The sequence below is a fragment of the Anticarsia gemmatalis genome, chromosome 10 (assembly GCF_050436995.1).
Source record: "Anticarsia gemmatalis isolate Benzon Research Colony breed Stoneville strain chromosome 10, ilAntGemm2 primary, whole genome shotgun sequence".
Lineage (NCBI taxonomy): Eukaryota > Metazoa > Arthropoda > Insecta > Lepidoptera > Erebidae > Anticarsia > Anticarsia gemmatalis.
The window spans coordinates 9,915,692-9,933,699 of NC_134754.1; the positions used below are offsets into that span (position 1 = coordinate 9,915,692).

An 18,008-nucleotide genomic window follows, 5' to 3' on the forward strand; every position below is an offset into this window, starting at 1 on the left:
AGTTCTTAAGGTATTACATAGAGCGATAGTTAAAGTATCAAACTTAAAATTTATTAGGTTACAAATTGTTGAGCCCAATTGAAATTTTGAACTTAGTTTTAAACAGGGTAGGAAGACGTGAATAACTCCTGAACATTCTTCAACTTCTTGAAGGGTTGTCTTGGCAACCCACCCGCATTGCCCGTGAAAGACTTGTCCCGCGTTACAGGAAGTAGTAAAATTAAATAATATTTTAGGTAATGTGGAGTAAATATAAAAGCTACGCATACACAACAAATAGACTTGTTATTTGAATTTAACGTCAATAAACTTAACTACCAACAATGTCCTAGAAATGATTCGGCTCAATTTCTAGGTAAGAAAACACTTTCGATAGCACTTATACCAATACTCAGTCCTTCAATACAAATATGTACCTACAATAAAAATAAAATAAAACCTTATTTATCCTTCACTCGAGGATTACATTATAAACATGTTTGACCCTCTTTCCTTAATTAAAAATAATGACTAAACGAAATGATACGGCCACTTACCATAGTGTACAGACTTTTACAAGTGCATGTCAGACGCTCCTTTCCATACAAATGTGGTCACTTATGATGTATTCAGGCTGACCCATTAGGAGAAATTTACTTTCGTCCGCTCGCCTCCTAACATGACAATAGCCTGCATCGAAGAAATTAGGTCATTGCTATGATTCTGTATCGTAGTGTTACTCATCACACGGAATTATTTATGGCTGATTCATTTTATATCCGTGCCTCTTGAAAAATATAAAAAATATGTAAATTTTACAAATGTACTGTTATTTTTTTAATGTTGTCGTCCCTGACAATAGGTTTTGATTGACACGCAAATTAACACAGGAAAAACAAAAAATGTAATCTCAAGTTGTATAAGATAATATAGTTTGGAACTAATGACTACATTACATGTGTGGACCGTTGTAACTGGACCAGTGTGAAAGTTCAACGACCTGTCACGCAATTAACAGTTAAACATCTTAAAAAATTAATGATTTCACTAAGTTCTCGTCCCGATTGCAACTAAATCGCCTTATTCGGCTAACGAACAATTTTCGTCTGCCTTCAAACTCATTATGTGCGACATTATGCGGTCAGTGACGTTTCTTTGAATCAACGAGTACACTTGCGGTACGAAGGTGGTTTGTATAAGAAAGATTGCGCGGCAAACCTCGAGTTGAGTCTGGATTGTCTGGGAGCTAACACAGATACGCCACCGTGATAAATCGGTCTCTGTCTCGGGGGAGGCGAGAGAATAACCGAAAGTAGAGTGATAGCCGGAGGGGGCACTGGCGCAGCCTGACGCCGCTCTCGCAGTGTGTTGCCGCCTTTACTAGCCGCAGCCCGTGTGCGCGACCACTGCGCGACCCACGCTCGCTCGTACTCGCCGAACGCATGACATTCGACGCCTTCGCCATCAATTAAAATTATATCGGACATTAAAAAATATAATTAACAATTATTTTATTCGTGATTTATGTTCGAAAGTTGAAAATGCTCTAATGAACTCGTAGCATTCAAGTTTTTTTGCGACAGCTCGAGATTTTACCGGTAAGTTTGAATTTTAAGTATTATTTAGTTTTAATTTTATTAACTATATTTTTATTGATGAACCGTAAAAAAATCGGATTTTGTTATATTTAATTTTAACTCTTTAAATAGGTAACACAACTTTTTTGCTTTTTATTTCAATTAATATAAAAATGAATAAATAAATTGTAAATCTACATGAAAACATTAATAGCAATTAAAAAATATTGTATAAATCCATGTGTATTGAAAAAAAAAAAAATTAATTGATTGAAACTAAAAAGTTTTTTTTTTATTTATTTTCACGACACACATATAATATTTATAAAAGCAGTCTGGTAGTGGCCAGTCGTATTTTGACCATTGAAATATCACGTAAAGCTATTAAAAAATAATCGCGATTTGAAATTAGAAGCTTCAAAAACAACAAAAGTTTTAAAAACATACGTCGTGTAAAGTTTAGTTTACACGTACCGAAAGGATAGACATTTTAAAAGTTTCCTACGTTTTATTGACAAAGTTGTGTTATTACTTTGGGAATGTTATGAACGGAGCATTGCGGTGGTAATAGAGGAAAGACTCAGTTGTAATTAAGGTTCTAATTAAGAGGCTTAAGTTGGATCGTAGTGTTCCTTTTAAATATAACAAGCTCTGGTCCAATTTCAAGCGAGATGAAACCATTAAAGTATAATTGGGAGTTAACAGAGAATTTATATCGTTTGAATTAGGTAATTTCTACTAAAAGTAATGGTGTGATATAAGTATATAACTCTCCTTAAATGTGTAGCTGAAGATTGATAATAATAAAGATTTTTATGGCGTGAGTAATATGTTTTTATGCCTGTTCATATTTCATTTTTGTGCAAAATTAAGACCTTCTTTAATAGGTAACGCGATAGATAGACGACTTCTTCGTAATGTATCGCCATTTGTTAACATAATAATATATTTCAACCAACTATCGTATTTTTTATATGCTTTTATAAATTTCTTATTTGATAATAATCGACAGCGTAATTTTAGTTTTTCATTAATAAATATATAGTTTATAATACTTATATAAATACTTTTCTTAAAGCACCGTGCTAGGAATCTCGTTCGTTCTAGTCACCCGATTACTATAAAGATGTTATCTTAGAAAACCTGACAAACGTTCGTGTATTATTTTTCAAAGCGGGACAAAGTTGCACCGCCGCGGTGCCGCATTACAATGTCACGAACCGAGGTCGTGAGTACTAGGTTTTATATCTGGAACGGAACTTTGATATAGTTTTTTTCTAAGACCTGCAGGGACGTAAGTTTCTCGGTAAAACTATGGCCAGTCCCTTGTGGGTTGAAGAAATATTAACTGGCAACTACCGCTTTTGTGGCAGGTTGAAGGGTTCGTGTTGTTTTTTGTTCTAGGCCAGTTTATTATAATAATATAATATTAAACATTTGTAACTGCTATACAATAAAGTAATATATGAGTATTTCTTTTGGCTTTATTTAATATTAATAAGATTCGCAAAGTGATATTTGCAGATGAATTAAATACAATTAGTTCATGATCTCTTCATAATATTTTTTAGTATTCGAATGAAGTAGAGAACTTTGTATGTATTAGACGAAAAACAGATCTGTACCTTTTTAGGTCAACTAAACATAAAACTTCTGAAGCAGGAAACTTTAGACATACTGTGTGACATTATTGGTTCCTAGAATTGGCTAGGAACAACAGACTGACTGTCACGCAAATATTGGTTCTGCGTGGTAATCGAACCCTCGACAGTCAGTACCTACGTTGACAGCGAATAGAGACTACTTTGATCTAGTTTTAATTGGCATTCAATAGTTAAAGCTCTATCTATTATTTAATTTCGAAAAAGATTACACTTTTAATGGAAATACAGGTGTGATCTTTTAACTTATGGTACTAACATTGTTAATGGCGAAATGTGGGTGTATTTCTTACATCTCGATCTACACCTCTGACAACTAACACAATAGTATGTACTGATAACTGATATTTAATTAAAACGCGGTACTATCATTAAATAATTATCCAGTAAGAATAACTATTTGACTACATGTTATATGGATACTGGATAGCCAATATTATTAAAATCCAAACAAATATTTCTTATATTTTCTATAAATATGATGAGAGTTAATAACACGTTGGTACTCGATTTCCATTTAAAAGCAAAACTAGCAGTAAGATGAAGTTCTAATGGCCGGAAATTAAAGTTGATCTTTAATTAGTTTTCCATCACAGTTTTAATACGATCATTAATCTGTTAGTTTAATTAATACGTAAGGCTGTCTAGGTAGGCTTAGGATATCAGTTAAGTACTTTGAGAAATAATTTTCTTTTTATCATACATAATTAAATACATATAATCACGGCTTTTTCTCGTTGTGTTGTGCCGGCAACTAAAAACATTACTTGCTTATCTTCATTAGAATTATAAATAATACAAATTCAAACATTTTTTAAAGCTTTAAAAGGTGGGTAAGTACGTATTTATCCAGGTATCAGTTTCGGATTTCAGGAGCATAATTTATTTGACTGAAGTCCATTACAAGATAGTAATTATATCTAATCTAAGAAGATATTTTAATTTGAAAAATTATAAATGTTATTCAAAGAAAGGCTTTCATTTTATCAGCAATAGAATATTTGATATGGACATAAATAGGCTTTGTGATATATTTAAGAAGGCTCTGTTTTTATACCTCTTCGGTAGTGACAACACTGAATAACTAACTAACTAACGTAGTAGCGCGCTTCCTTTCTTTTATATTCTTAATGTTTTTTTTTTATATATTTGTTTCTTTTTCGTCAATGTGTATATATAGTTTTAATTTTAATAATTTAATGTAAATATTTTGTTTTATAAGTTTGGTCATAGAATTATATATGGACTTTCAAAAATCTAAAAAAAAAAAAAAAAAAAAAAAACATAGAAAATAGAAAAACTAACTAACTGAAAACATAATCAGTGTTTTGACAAAGATCTTTTTTCTTACATTTCAGCTTTTACGATTATGAAATTCATTTTACAAATAAATAATTCAAGTTTAGCCTTTTTATAAAAAAGAATGTTGTTATTAAGCTGTCTCTTTTTTTCTTAAAAAAAAATATTATACCCATCGTAGATAATTTTTCGTCAGGTAGGGCTTTCATTAAATTTTTCAAGAATATTTGTAAGCAGCAGTGATAGCCGAGTGGGATAAGTTGACACCTCCCACGCAAGTGGTCGCAGGTTCGAACCCGAGGCAACACACCAATGACTTTTAGAAGTTATGTGTGTATTAGAAATAATTATCACATGCTCCAACGGTGAAGGAAAACATCGTGAGGAAACCTTGCATGCCTAAAATACATTTATTGAGGGCATGTAAAGTCCCCAACCCGCACTTGGCCAGCGTGGTGGACTCGAGGCCTAACCCCTCCCTCATTACGGGTTAAATTTATTTTTATTTATTTATTTATTTGTAAGTAAATCTTATTTGTATTTGATATTTGTAAGATTTACATTATGGTAAAGAAGTTAAGATATAAACTTACAATTTGTATATTAAGTTCAATTTCCATATTAAACAAATATAAAAATGTACTACCAAATATGCCTAATATTGGTTTCTAAAACTCTACTTGTTTGTAAAAGTCCCAGAAACTCAGATCTAAAGATAAGACTAGTTCTTATTGAAGGTTCTTAAAAAAATAACAATAAATAAAGCTTCGTGTTTATTTGAAGTGGTTTGTTGTTAAACAAGGGCCTTCTCGATCTGTCGTCCATTATAGAGTCACGAAGTTTAGTCGTGACGGTGGTGGTTTAAAACTTTACGTTTTTAGCTCACTAACATAGTTCTGGACGACCTGTTTGTTGTTGCTTGGTATTGTGAGTAGTTGATTCTGGAACCTTCTTTATCAGTCGCGGAAAGAGGTTTTAAGGATGGATGATTATGATTAGGATTATAAGTAGGTACTTGTATAAGTGCTATTATTGAAGATTCACGTTTATCATAATATCTTTGTTTTAAATATTTTATGGTATTACGTTTTATTTCTATATGAAAAGGTTGAGCTTTGTATATACAATTTCCTGATTGCGTTTTCTACATTTATTTTACTTGTAAACAATTTTTATGCGTTATATATCAATATTTAATCTTAATAACAAACCTAGCTTATACTAATTTTATTGTAGAATTATAACACGAAAAAATATGCTTTTAATGTCGAATGAAATTGACGTATAAGAACCAACATAACTAAAAGCTTCACCTATACTGCAAATTTAATACTCATAATAATACTTCAAGCTGAAAGTAAATCTCTAGTTTAGGTACCCTTACAAACTAATCACTTCGCAACCCAGCTCAGTCATTAAGACCGAACTAAAATCATTTGAATATTAAACTCTTACGTAATAAGGTCGAATATCCAGTGTCCTTAAACGGTCACAACTCTCAAGTAAGCCTGGGTTTAGGTTTCAGTTGGTCTAGTATAAACCTTTGTATGTTTTACAGCTTATAACTAACTTCACTTCTCTTCTCCGTTGGGGAATGTATAGCGCTGTGGGTAGGTCAGTGGTTAGGAATTTGTAGACCTAAGAAGTGACATGATCGCTTTTATGGAGTGTTATAATAATCTATTATGACCCTACTAATATAACAATGTTTGTGTTTTTTTAATTAATAAATATAATTTTCTAGTTTGGTGTTCATTAAGATAAATAATACTAAAGGAACGTTTATGATTCCTTAAAGAATTACGTAATAATTATTTTCGTCACCTTGTGCGTTCCGCTACCACACAAAAAATATTCTTATTTAATGCTTCAGTTAACTTTTATAACAAACATAACATGTTTTCTCATCTCAAAATCCTTATAAATAACATAAACATCGCTACCTCTCTCTTCAAAGGTTACGGATGTTAATGCGTCCACATCTCACTAACTACGTTAGCTTCCGTTTGACCCTTTTACTGGTTGATTGAATTTCCAACCAATTTCGATGTTCGATGAAAGTTAAAACTTTACTAACCAATGTCCTTTAGTTTCACGTACAAAATTACGTATATTTTCACCTTAAGGTTGATGCAAAGGGTTTTTTTTTTATATTTCACGCCTGTAGCCTTATGTCTTTTCCACCTCTGTCTGTCTGTTCCGTATATCAACAAGAACAGACATGCAGTAAGTGCAGAAGTTGAACAATATACCTACCGTGTTTCGTCTTTTGTATTTTTTAGCTCGAGACTTTATGATGAGATACAATGCTAGATTAAATAATCTACCTTATACTACACATTCCCGTGATATAAAGTAGATTATTTAATCTAACATTTGTTTTAATAAGTAAAAGTACAACCTCATTTCATCAGGTTTACCAAGAAATAAAGCTATTTTTCAACAGTGTCCCAGTTGTCATAAATAGAAAATAGATAAACACCCATAGCCGCAGGCTAGTCCACAATTTATACCACGATACTAATATCACGTCGATTGCTACCGTTATATCAAGATTTATGTTCAATATCGGATCCCAAATGTTAAATACCAACTTTATTCCGTTGTTCAGCCAAAGTTCAAAGTATGTTGGGTAAGCCGGGATTACAAGTTAGCCCTGTCAAACGTCTGTTCGGAAATTTACTTAAAAGATATCGGCATTATTCCTTGTTTCGTTAAACTTATTTAAAAGCCAATGGTGTCAGTTATATTGCTACTTGTGATACCAGAACGCGTAATCCTTTGATAAAAGAACAAGCTTTCTTCCAACTGTCAAATTAGGGTCCTAACAAAATTGAGGGAAAGTTATATTTTTATCTTCCTAATTGTCTTTCTGTAAAATATGTCAGACAACATTTTGACAGCAGATTTTTCAAGATTTTTTACGCCCTTCAAAATTGTATTTTTCTTGAAGGGATTCTTATTAGGTTTTCAGTATTCAAAAGGTCATAATTCAGAGCAGTGACAGCTTTATTTGGAGGCAACAAAAAGAAATATTTTTCATTCGTTAATTAGCCTTTGGGACTCGAGTGTCCTCTTATTTCAACCAACAGTCGACGAATAACAATTGTAGTTATTTTTGCTACGGTTAAAATTGTATATTTTCAAATATAAAACCACCACGATTCCATACAAGGGATAAATCGAATCCCGATAGCAGAGCAATATGTATCGTATTTCAGAGCAAAATAAATGATAGCAATCGCATAAAAATATATGGTTTTTATACTTTGCGTTGGCAGAGCGTGAGTGCAAAGCCTTAAATTCCCGCGTATGGAACTTTACTCTCGGGCATGATCTCAAAATCTCAGAGTTTAAGCGTGTCTTCCAAAGCTCATGTTTAAGAAACTCTACAATAAGATCTCTTTGTTTGTTTCACACTTTATAAAAGTATCCGATTGAGTTTCCCAGTATCTGTGCGATGCAGGAGTGTGTTCCTCGTACAAGTTTGGTGTTTGTACACAAAAGTGTTGAGTATAAAATGGTAATGTTCGTTCTAGTTTTATTTTAAAACGAGCAGCGTAATGTAGGAAGTAGGTTCTTAAACGACTTAGCGTTGGGTTCTTAGGAATTAGAGTTGGTAGCGTCTTTTTGCTTCAAAGTAAACAAAAAAAATAGCTAGAAGGGAAATGTTTTACTATCCCGAATGGTTGAAAACTAAAATGCTAAATAATCAAGATTAAAAGAGAGCTTTTGAAAACTAAGATAGGATAGATACTTTTTGATTTCTAAAGCCAAAGCAATCAGTAAAACCAATATGTCATCCAACAAACGTTCCTAAACAATTCAAAACAAAAAGCCAGCGCAACACTCATATTTCGATCACCCGCTTCGTTTTTACGAGTCAACCTTCAATCCTATACACAATGGAAATGCGTTGGTAATAAAGCTCTCTCGTAAAACTCCACATGTCCTGCTACCATTACCGGCGGAAAGTGAAAGATGCATTCTTACCACGGCACTTAAAAATGAAAGGATCTGTTTAAAAGATTCGTAAAAACGGGATATTTTTTTATTTATTGACTGTATAGTGGATTAAGACAAAATTGAGATCAAATATTGATTTATATTACTGTCAAAGATACAGTTAATTAATTTCAAGTTTTTTTTTGTTATTAATAGTGTTGATCTATTGCTCTCTATGCGCTATGGCGTCATTGAAGCTAAGATGAGTTATTTACGAGGAATTACTATCAAACTGCTGAATTTAAACTGTAAGTTTAGAAATGTTGTGCCTTAGAAAATAAGTTCACGAAGTATAAAGTAAGTCATGCGCCAATGAAAAAGTAAACTACCATTTTATAGAAGCTTAATTTTGGGACACCTCAGTCCCTTATCGACACACGCTAAAAAAGTGCCTTTTAGTTAAGAATATATGTTAAGGCCTAAAGATATATCAGTTTTTATTTTTAAGCTATTAAATTACTGGGTCAGTCGTCGTGTTATATTTAATCCGGGATAGTGTTCTGAGTGTGTCAATTAGTGAGAATGTTCAATGCAGGTTATATTTCGGCTAGAGCTAATACTATTGTTCTTAATTATTCACATTATCTTTAATGGCGGCGGCTGTTTGACGTGTCAAAAGTTCAGTGACCTTCCATTTAAAACAATTTTGTTATTTAAGCTGTCTTGATTAATTAAGTGAAAATATAAAGTTATTTATTTTGTATTTCGGGATAGTTTAGTATTAAAACTCTTTGGTATTTATATGATACGATATTAGAAATAAGATCAAAGATATTTAAATTCCTAAGATACTGCTTTTGTAAACTTTTAATAACATGTACACGATTATGATATATTTAAGCAAAAAATGTCCCTTTAAAATCCTTACACTCTGCGATTCTCTAAAAATATTCAGCTCACGATATTTCTGAAAGTAAAAAAGCCGTCCATTAGTTTGCTGACCACGGCCGGTGCCAACACTGTTCGCTCATTACTTAAACATGCTCATAACTAGTAGAGCAAGTTCTCGTGTTAGATGCATCTATATTGACCTAGGTTATGGTGTATTTATAGGTGAGACGGGTATATTATGAATGTTATTAATGATTTTATGGTGGCTTTAAGCTTTATTCTGACCATTTTCTTTTAACTGTGGCTACAGGTGTTATTTTAGGTTTTGATTTTCTGACTATCGTGTGTATGTGTTGCGAAAATTATTCGATAGAGTATGTAATAGCAAAGGGATAAAGTAAACTGATTGAATTTAAAAAATTACAGTCATTAAAATTTAAAAAACAAAATATGCTAGGGAATAGAAAAATATTGTAGCTACATTTTACTACGCGGCTGTTATAAGATACACTGGGGTCTCTGTTATTGAAGAATTATGCTTCGATATAAAAGTTTCTTCAGTAAAATAGTGATGTAAGTTATAGCTGCATTGCAGGTCATAGAAAAATTAGGCCACAGCACCAACGGCCGCGGAGTTTCGTAGATTTGACAGCTTTCCAATAACATCAATTTTACTCTGGCATATATGAGCCACCAATTGCGATACGCACCACCTACTTTTTACATAAATAGGTAAAAAAAAACTCCATGCTTCAGAAAACATATCGTATTCATACGATTCATTCCCACCTTATATTTTATGGGATTTATATATCATTTTTATGTTTCCAATTCATTTCTAAGCCTTTTTTATTTTCTTATCCCTTGTATGACTGTGTGGATAAATTACAGTAACGTTTACATTTCATATCGGATTTGTTGGGTTCCGTTAAACCGTGTTTAAATCTCTAGATTAAAATACCGCAAGATCATTTATGACGATTATTGTCCGATTTGTGTTGACCTAAAAAGAAGCATTAAAACATTCATTTGAAGATTTGTCACGCGCCGTTCGACCACCGTTGTAGTTATACAAAATGTACAAACGAACGTAATGCATTTTATGTCATTGAGAATTTACGACATCCATGCACCTTTCATATAATATGAAGTTCCTAATACCATTACAATCTAATACAACCATACATTGATGCCAAAATGTGATTATTATTATTGTTGTTTGTTCGCCCGCGTAGAGTTTAACGTTTCAAGTTAAATTGCAAACAGTAAAACAGCGATAAAAGTGGCCCGGCTGGTTCCGACCTCAGGATGGAAAGAGAAAAATAGATCCTTTTTGTGTCTATCTACACTCGGATACACATTACAGTCTTAGCTATGTAGCCCTAGGGCTGCGCGCCAAATAAAAATAAGACAGAACCTCATCCGATATTAAAAGAAACGGCATTAAGCGAGCCCTCCGCGAACGAAGAGCCGTTCTGAAATTATTTCAAATGTCAACGTTATTGTAATGGTGAGTAAATATTTGAATACGAATGTTTGAGTTGCTTGATTTGAAATTTTTCTCTCAACCCTATTCGTTGTAAATTATATAGACCTCGAAGTATGCATTTGTTATAAAAAAATGGTAGCCGCATATAAAAGTCGAGTCAATAATCGTGGTAATCGAATCACGAATGAACGTTTTTTTAGTTTCATACTTATCATTGGAGCGAGATAAAAATAGTCGTGAGTTCTTTCACACCAAAGTTAAATAACCGACAAGTTATGTTTTGTTTTTTTATTTTTTGCTGGTCGGGCATTGTCGGAGCTTTCGTCGCGGTACTGGCTTTTTGTCAATCACCGATCCCGTTGGTGCTATATTTCGTTGTACGCTATGTCGCTCTCGGACTCTGCTGGCTAAACGTATCATGTTTGCTGTTCTGTTTGAGAAATAAAAGACCTATTTTGTAGATTGAGTTGACTAGACACCGTGACAGAGGAGCGAGTCTAAAAATTCGTTGATTGAATCAGAACTCTATATTTGTAAAGTAAAGGGATTACATAATGTATTACTATCAGAAAATTGCATTAAGCTTCTTAACTTTAAGCTACGCGACAAAGTCATTAGGAGCAGTTAATTTATTATCGACTGCTTCATTACTATGAGAAAACTAACTTGTAAAAAAGTAACTACCTGTATAATGTAGCAATGTATAACATTACAAATGTATAGATAAGTAATATCTCCAGATCCCAGCGGGCCATGTGAGACAAATTTGTTATCGCCAAGACGTATTCCAATAATTTATGGCGGGAATACCTGATAACGTGACAGCTTCGGCCATATTGGAATTGCAATCTGGCAGCGTGACGTAATCCTGTATCCCTAATAAATCAGTGTGTATGTAGATTCAGGTATTACGAGGATAAATTAGGGCTTGATTTGTTATAGGCGTTCAAATATTTATTGTGCCGAATTGGTAAGCCTACGCTTAGTGTCTAGGGCTCTTGAATACTAGTTACACATATGTAATAATGTATCTTTTTAGGAATGGATTATTCTTGCTCTAACATTATGTATTAATAACAATAAAGTTATCTATGACTACTAACAGGCAGAGCTTTTTAGTATGATGTATAACTTTATGTAATACTAGCTGACCCGCGCAACTTCGCTTGCGTCACATAAGAGACAATAAAGTCATAATTTTCCCCGTTTTTGTAACATTTTTCACTGGTACTCTGCTCCTATTAGTCGTAGCGTGATAGCCTATAGCCTTCCTCGATAAATGGACTATCTAACACTGAAATAATTTTTCAAATAGGATCAGTGGTTCCTAAGATTAGCGCGTTCAAACAAACAAAGAAAGAAACAAACTCAGCAAACAAACAAACAAATTCAGCTTTAAAATATTAGTATAGATTTTGGTACAACTATTAGTTCAATGACCCAGAGTAGATCATAAGCCAGTGTTACCTAGCTTGCATATAGTAAACAGGAGTATTATAGCATAGTAGTAGTATCGTTATTCGGCCAAACTTCGTTGTTATGCAAATCAGACACTATCAGTTTGGACTACAGGTGCTTGTGTAACTAAGATTTTGTTAGACAAGTTACTCTATAATATTATAATGTAGAGTTTGTTGCAGTAAAAGTTAAGCTTTTGTATTAAAATCTAAAGTTTCGTGTAAATAAAAATATTATACAGGTTTTGTCCGTATTCGGGATACATTATGTTGTCTTGCCAAAGTGCCTCGCAATATTTTTTTTTGTAAGCTTTCGGTTTCGGTAATTCCGTTATTGACTAATTGTGTTTCCGGTGCAGCACTTTGGATTTAAAAATATGTAGTAATGTCCAAAACCAAATTCCTTAAAACTCTGTATGCTAACAAAAAGAAGCAAAAATAAAACGCGCCATTATAAACATGTTCTCTAAACAAAATAAAACCTCGTTACCTCTATGGTCGGCGGGTAACTGAATATTCCCTGTTCCACATTTGAATGATCAAAGAAATCAAAATGTAGGTAACTCGCACACCCCTTTGAGTTACGTTGTAAACATTGCTGGCCGGTTCTAATCGTACGTTATGTCAGAAAAAGATAAAGATAGTGTTGTGCTTTGTAAGTTCGTTAGTTAGATAGTAATGGGACATTGCAATTATTTTCTTAAGTCACTTCTCGATTATTTCTCGCTATTGAAAATCGGTAGCAAAAACTGGCTGAATTAAAAACATAATTTCACCCACAATAATAATATTACTGTGGTTGAAACTTTTTGAAAGCTACTTAATCAATTAAAAGGTATCGTTTTTAATTATGAAAAATGTTGAAGATTAAAAAGTGTGTCAACAATATTAATTGTATTGCAGTATTTTTAACAAGTTCCTTAATGTGGAATCTGTTTTTATTATATCATTCTGGATATAAATCCTGTGAAATGTTTATGACTTTTGTCTTTGACCAATAAGAGCATAAATAAACGAATTTTTAAACCATTTGTGTCCTTCCTCAGATTCATTAATCTGTTTAATTTAACTCATCCTACCATTAAACGATATTTAAAAAAACATATTTTAAAGCGATTAACTTTATTGTACTAGAAATATTAATTATTTTGCTATAATTTTTTGCAACTTACATAAATAACATATACTTCATGTAATACTGAAAACCGCATAAAAATCGTGCAGTTTTTCACTTCATCACGAACTGACAGACCAGACACGGCGGGAAACTTCTATATCAGAAATATGTTACAAGTACTATCGAAAGCTCATCACTAAAGACTCATCAAAATTAATCCCAGCACGTTAATATAAATCAGTACACACTCGGACACTAACAAACATCGTAGTTATAACACTTATAATGAAAACACGTAGCGGCCTGTAATGACTTTCTGGACTGAGCAAAAACTCCTGGTGGAGCGTGTTTATGGCGTCTACCCTCCGGCTCTGCGGTCCGTGTAAGGACTCGAACACACGATGTTCGTATTACTTTTCAATGGAGTGAATGCTTTTTTGAGAAGCTGTTCAACTGTGCGATGAAAGGTGTTCATAGCCTAGGATAAAGAAATTATGATCTGGAAATAGAAACTTAGAGCATTATTTCATAAGATATAAAATAATATTTTAAAAGCGTGTCAGTTTAGTAACAAATGATGTGGGCCTTATAGATGTTATTAGTATGTATATAGTCAAAACGGTTTTGAAATCGTATCAACAAATGTAATTATGTATGCAAAAGTAACTATGTCTTGCTTTCGTGTATTTACAGAGGCATTTTGGACTTTAGGTTTGCTGTATGTGCGCTAGAAAATGTATTTCAAGATTTAGTCTCTGGCTCTTCAATAGGTTATTTCGTACTAAGAATGTCACGGGTATGAACTTTTCCATAAAAATACCTAAAATTATATTTATTAATATATGTAGTTTTAATTCTACACTCGAAGTAAAAACAGAAGCGTTCAATAATTATTTAGCAGTATGTTTGTTTTAAATACAATTGATGTTTGAAATGAAAATTGTAATGGACGTTCAATCACTCTGTAAACGAGCGAAATAATTATATCGAAGTGAATGATATCGTATAAATAATGATGTGCTATTTTAGTTCAGTATTATGAAACTTTAATGTGTATTCTGTTTATGTTCTGTATAATGATTTCCCAAAGGAGTTTTATTTACAATTTACAGACAATTTACTTTGATCGTATTAGTGGTAGTATACCACTAAAAATAAAAAAGTCGCAGGGTCTATTTTTGGTATTGATATTGTGATTATCTAATAAAAAAACAGACTTAGAAAAAAAGACAGCCTGTTTACTCGTATATATGTTTGTGTTTAAGCAAGCTTAAGTAAAAATGAGAAATATATTAGATAAAATGCTGTATGAAGGAAATTGAAAGTCACTCAAAAAGGACTTCACGTATTTATACCTTTTTTCATCCACCTGTCGTGAAACCATCGACCATAAAAATCGTTCTTCAATATTTTCTTTATAGTCCATAAAATCAGAGTATAATAAAAATATAAATAAGGCAGGTTAATAATATTCTTTATTATCAACTTTTATAACTTACAGGCTTTAGTAGGTTTTAAATATTCATTTTGATTGAAATTTAAGGAAAAATGAGAGATTTGCCCATTAAATATTAAGAAGAAACAATTTTTGCTATAAAACTGTCAGTGATAGTCGAATGGTATAAGTTGGCACCTACAACACAAGTGGTCAACGGTTCGAACCCGAGGCAGCACATGTGTGTTTCAAAAATAGCCAGCCTGGTGTACTCAAGGCATATAAGCAAGTAATGTGTTGAATTTATTTATTTTATTTTATAAGCTCTTTATAATACTTAATTTGACACAAAAACTGCAATAAGGGTTTTTGACGTTCGAGTGCATCTATGTATACTGGCGATAGGATATTGAGAATGGATGAGACATTTGATGATGGAGAAGACATTTGATTTTAATATGAATTATGTTCGCCAATCATCTTTGATCTGTGCACTGTTTAAAGCCGTACCGACAAACTTATTATATCAGTCATTCATACTACAACTCTTCCAAAACCTATTTACATTTCTTAAAGTTATCCCGTCAATGTATTTACAGCCCTATAAACGCCATCACAGACACGATTAATACTAAATAATATTTTTTATGTCATTTCTAGTTCCAAACTAACTACTGTCGTTAATTAGACTCTTTTGTAAAAACTACGTTGAACAAGTATTCTCGGAAATATTTTAACTCAGTGCTCACTCTTTTCAAAAAGTCCAATGTAGTAATTACATAGCTTTTATAAATGTTCTATGAAAATGTATTGAAGAAAAAGCATACATGGATGAAATACGTGTATGTATGACCTGTTTGAAAACTTGTACGGTATACGTTCAGTTAAAAGGTTTAATAACTTTATTAAAATATATGAAAGAGTGTTCAAGGATGCAATAATATAAAAAGCTTTTAAGGAACTAGGGTGTTATACTATAGAGTTTTTAATAATTCAATATTTTTGCTAAAAAGAGTACAAACGGCCTTTTACTTAGCAGTGGGACATTCAATCAGGCTAAGGAAAAAAAAGAGGATACGTCATATCTTACAAATTAACATACATAAGTTAGTTAACGTGGATAAGACAATTTATTCTTACGGAATAAATAATTTGTTGAATGTGTAACCAGCCTTTAAAAATATCAATAACAATTTCTACAGATTACGTTATTTGTAATTTGCAAAATTAACATTTACAAAAGATCCCAATACAGATTAAAATAATAAAATTGTAACAACAAATTTAATTAAGTTCAGAACAACAAAAGTATACTAACGGCCAATAACGAGGTACAATTCGTTCATAAATTACCGGCATCCATCCGACAATTCTTTACATTGTCTACATTTCCGTAATACTGTATTATATTTGTGCGAATCGTCGAAATCACGACACCCGAGGCAAGGCTGACAACGCCTCTCAATATTTATTATTTCCTTTGTGAAACAAGATATTGTGAAACACGCCCTTCCCATGATATTTTTATTAAGCGTTTCATTATTTATTTCAAGTGAAAAGGCTTCTCTCTTATTGAAGTTGAGTGTTGAACCTCGTCAGCGAAATGTAGAACGTGTTGACTAATTTTTCAAGACAATTTCTATGATTTTTTGAAGGAGAGAGAAGTAATCGTAGCGTCGAAAAAAATTTTCAAAGAGGAGGAGATAACGAAAGAAACCTAAGTAGTAAGCAATCACATAGATACGCAACAAATTATCAGAAGACTGACGCATCAAAGCCAATAATAAATACGAATAATTATCATGGTGCTTTCATTAGTAACAATAAGTGGATACATATTCATATTCATGACTGTACATAAAAGTCATGGGTTTATTACATACATTTTTACGAGGTAATATCGCCGAGTAGCTGTTTATTAATTGAAAACGAAAATACAGTCCGTCGGTAGAAGTTATCAACTTTCTTAGAATTCCTGATAGTGGTCGGATGAGGAAGTCCTCAGATGTTATCATTAAACCGCAATTAGAAGCCACTACTTAAAGGAAAAAGTACCTGTAATCATATTTAACCGTATCTTAGTAATTTGCATGTAATCTGCAGAGAGATGAGTCTAGACAGTCTTTTAGCAATCATATTTCCGTCTTTGATAAAATATATGCTTACCGGAGTTCCTCCATTCGTTGCGAAGAACTTTTATATAATTTACTTGCCGTGTTTTTCATTACAGATATTAAGCTCTTAGAGACTATTATTAAACGTATTGTGAAATAAGAATCATCAAAATTATAACACCATTAATACCGTTTAACATAATTAATGCTCATATTTGCTTTAACAACTATGTAACTGTATGAAATTCACAATTCAACAGAATTGTTTACTCGGCTCCCACAATTCAACAGGTGCACACAATTTAACATTTTTTACGACTAAAAGCGTCGCTGCGTCGCCACTTTAGCCAAATCGCCTGTCAGGCCTGTCCATCACTGTCATGCTTGCAGCTTTACTGTTAAGCAAAAACAGTTCTCTTTCCCAGATTGCTATACAAGTGAGAAATATAATGTTATGCATAGTCATCGGAGCATGTCGGGTGATGTCGGGAATTTTCGGATGCACGCTAACTAAATTGCGGAGCTGCGTGGGAATGACTCCGGCCCGGTCATTACCGCGGTACCACAGTTATCCGTTGTGAAACAATAACAGTTACTCGATTAATTAATGTACACTCACATGCGTATTCAATAGTTTTTCTTACGACTTTGTTATGAGTTTTTCTGTAGTATCCCATGTTGGTAAACAATCGTAACCGTTAGACACCATATGTACGTTTCATGAATCGGTTATTGGTAGTCGATATTCGTAATTATCGGTGTTAGAATGTTGTTGCTGGGTCGAGTAGGGATCGAGTTGTTGTGTCGAGTGTCATCGTTATCTTGTTTCGTTATTGACAGTATGTTTTGGTATTTCCTTTGTGTTGCGAATAGACAGGACGCGTGTAAGCACTTAACTTTTGCGAAGCAAAAAGTTATCGTTTTGTTAGTTTTTTTCCAGATACCATTAAATTTAGTATGCTATTAATATAATAAGGTATTAAAGCCAGTTCGGCTGCGGGCGTATAACGGTAGAATTAGGTCCGATAAATGGGCATAGTTCCA

The 18,008-nt window shown here is 32.8% G+C and overlaps 1 protein-coding gene across 1 annotated transcript in view; it reads left to right on the forward strand.

Annotated features, from left to right (window-relative positions):
• The first annotated feature begins 1,319 nt into the window (after nucleotides 1–1,319).
• Nucleotides 1,320–18,008, forward strand: part of LOC142976031 (uncharacterized) — a 77,257-nt gene continuing 60,568 nt past the window's right edge. Inside the window, exon 1 of the mRNA XM_076119228.1 lies at nucleotides 1,320–1,577. The gene's annotated coding sequence lies outside the window, so the exon portion shown is untranslated. The remainder of the gene's footprint in view (nucleotides 1,578–18,008) is intronic.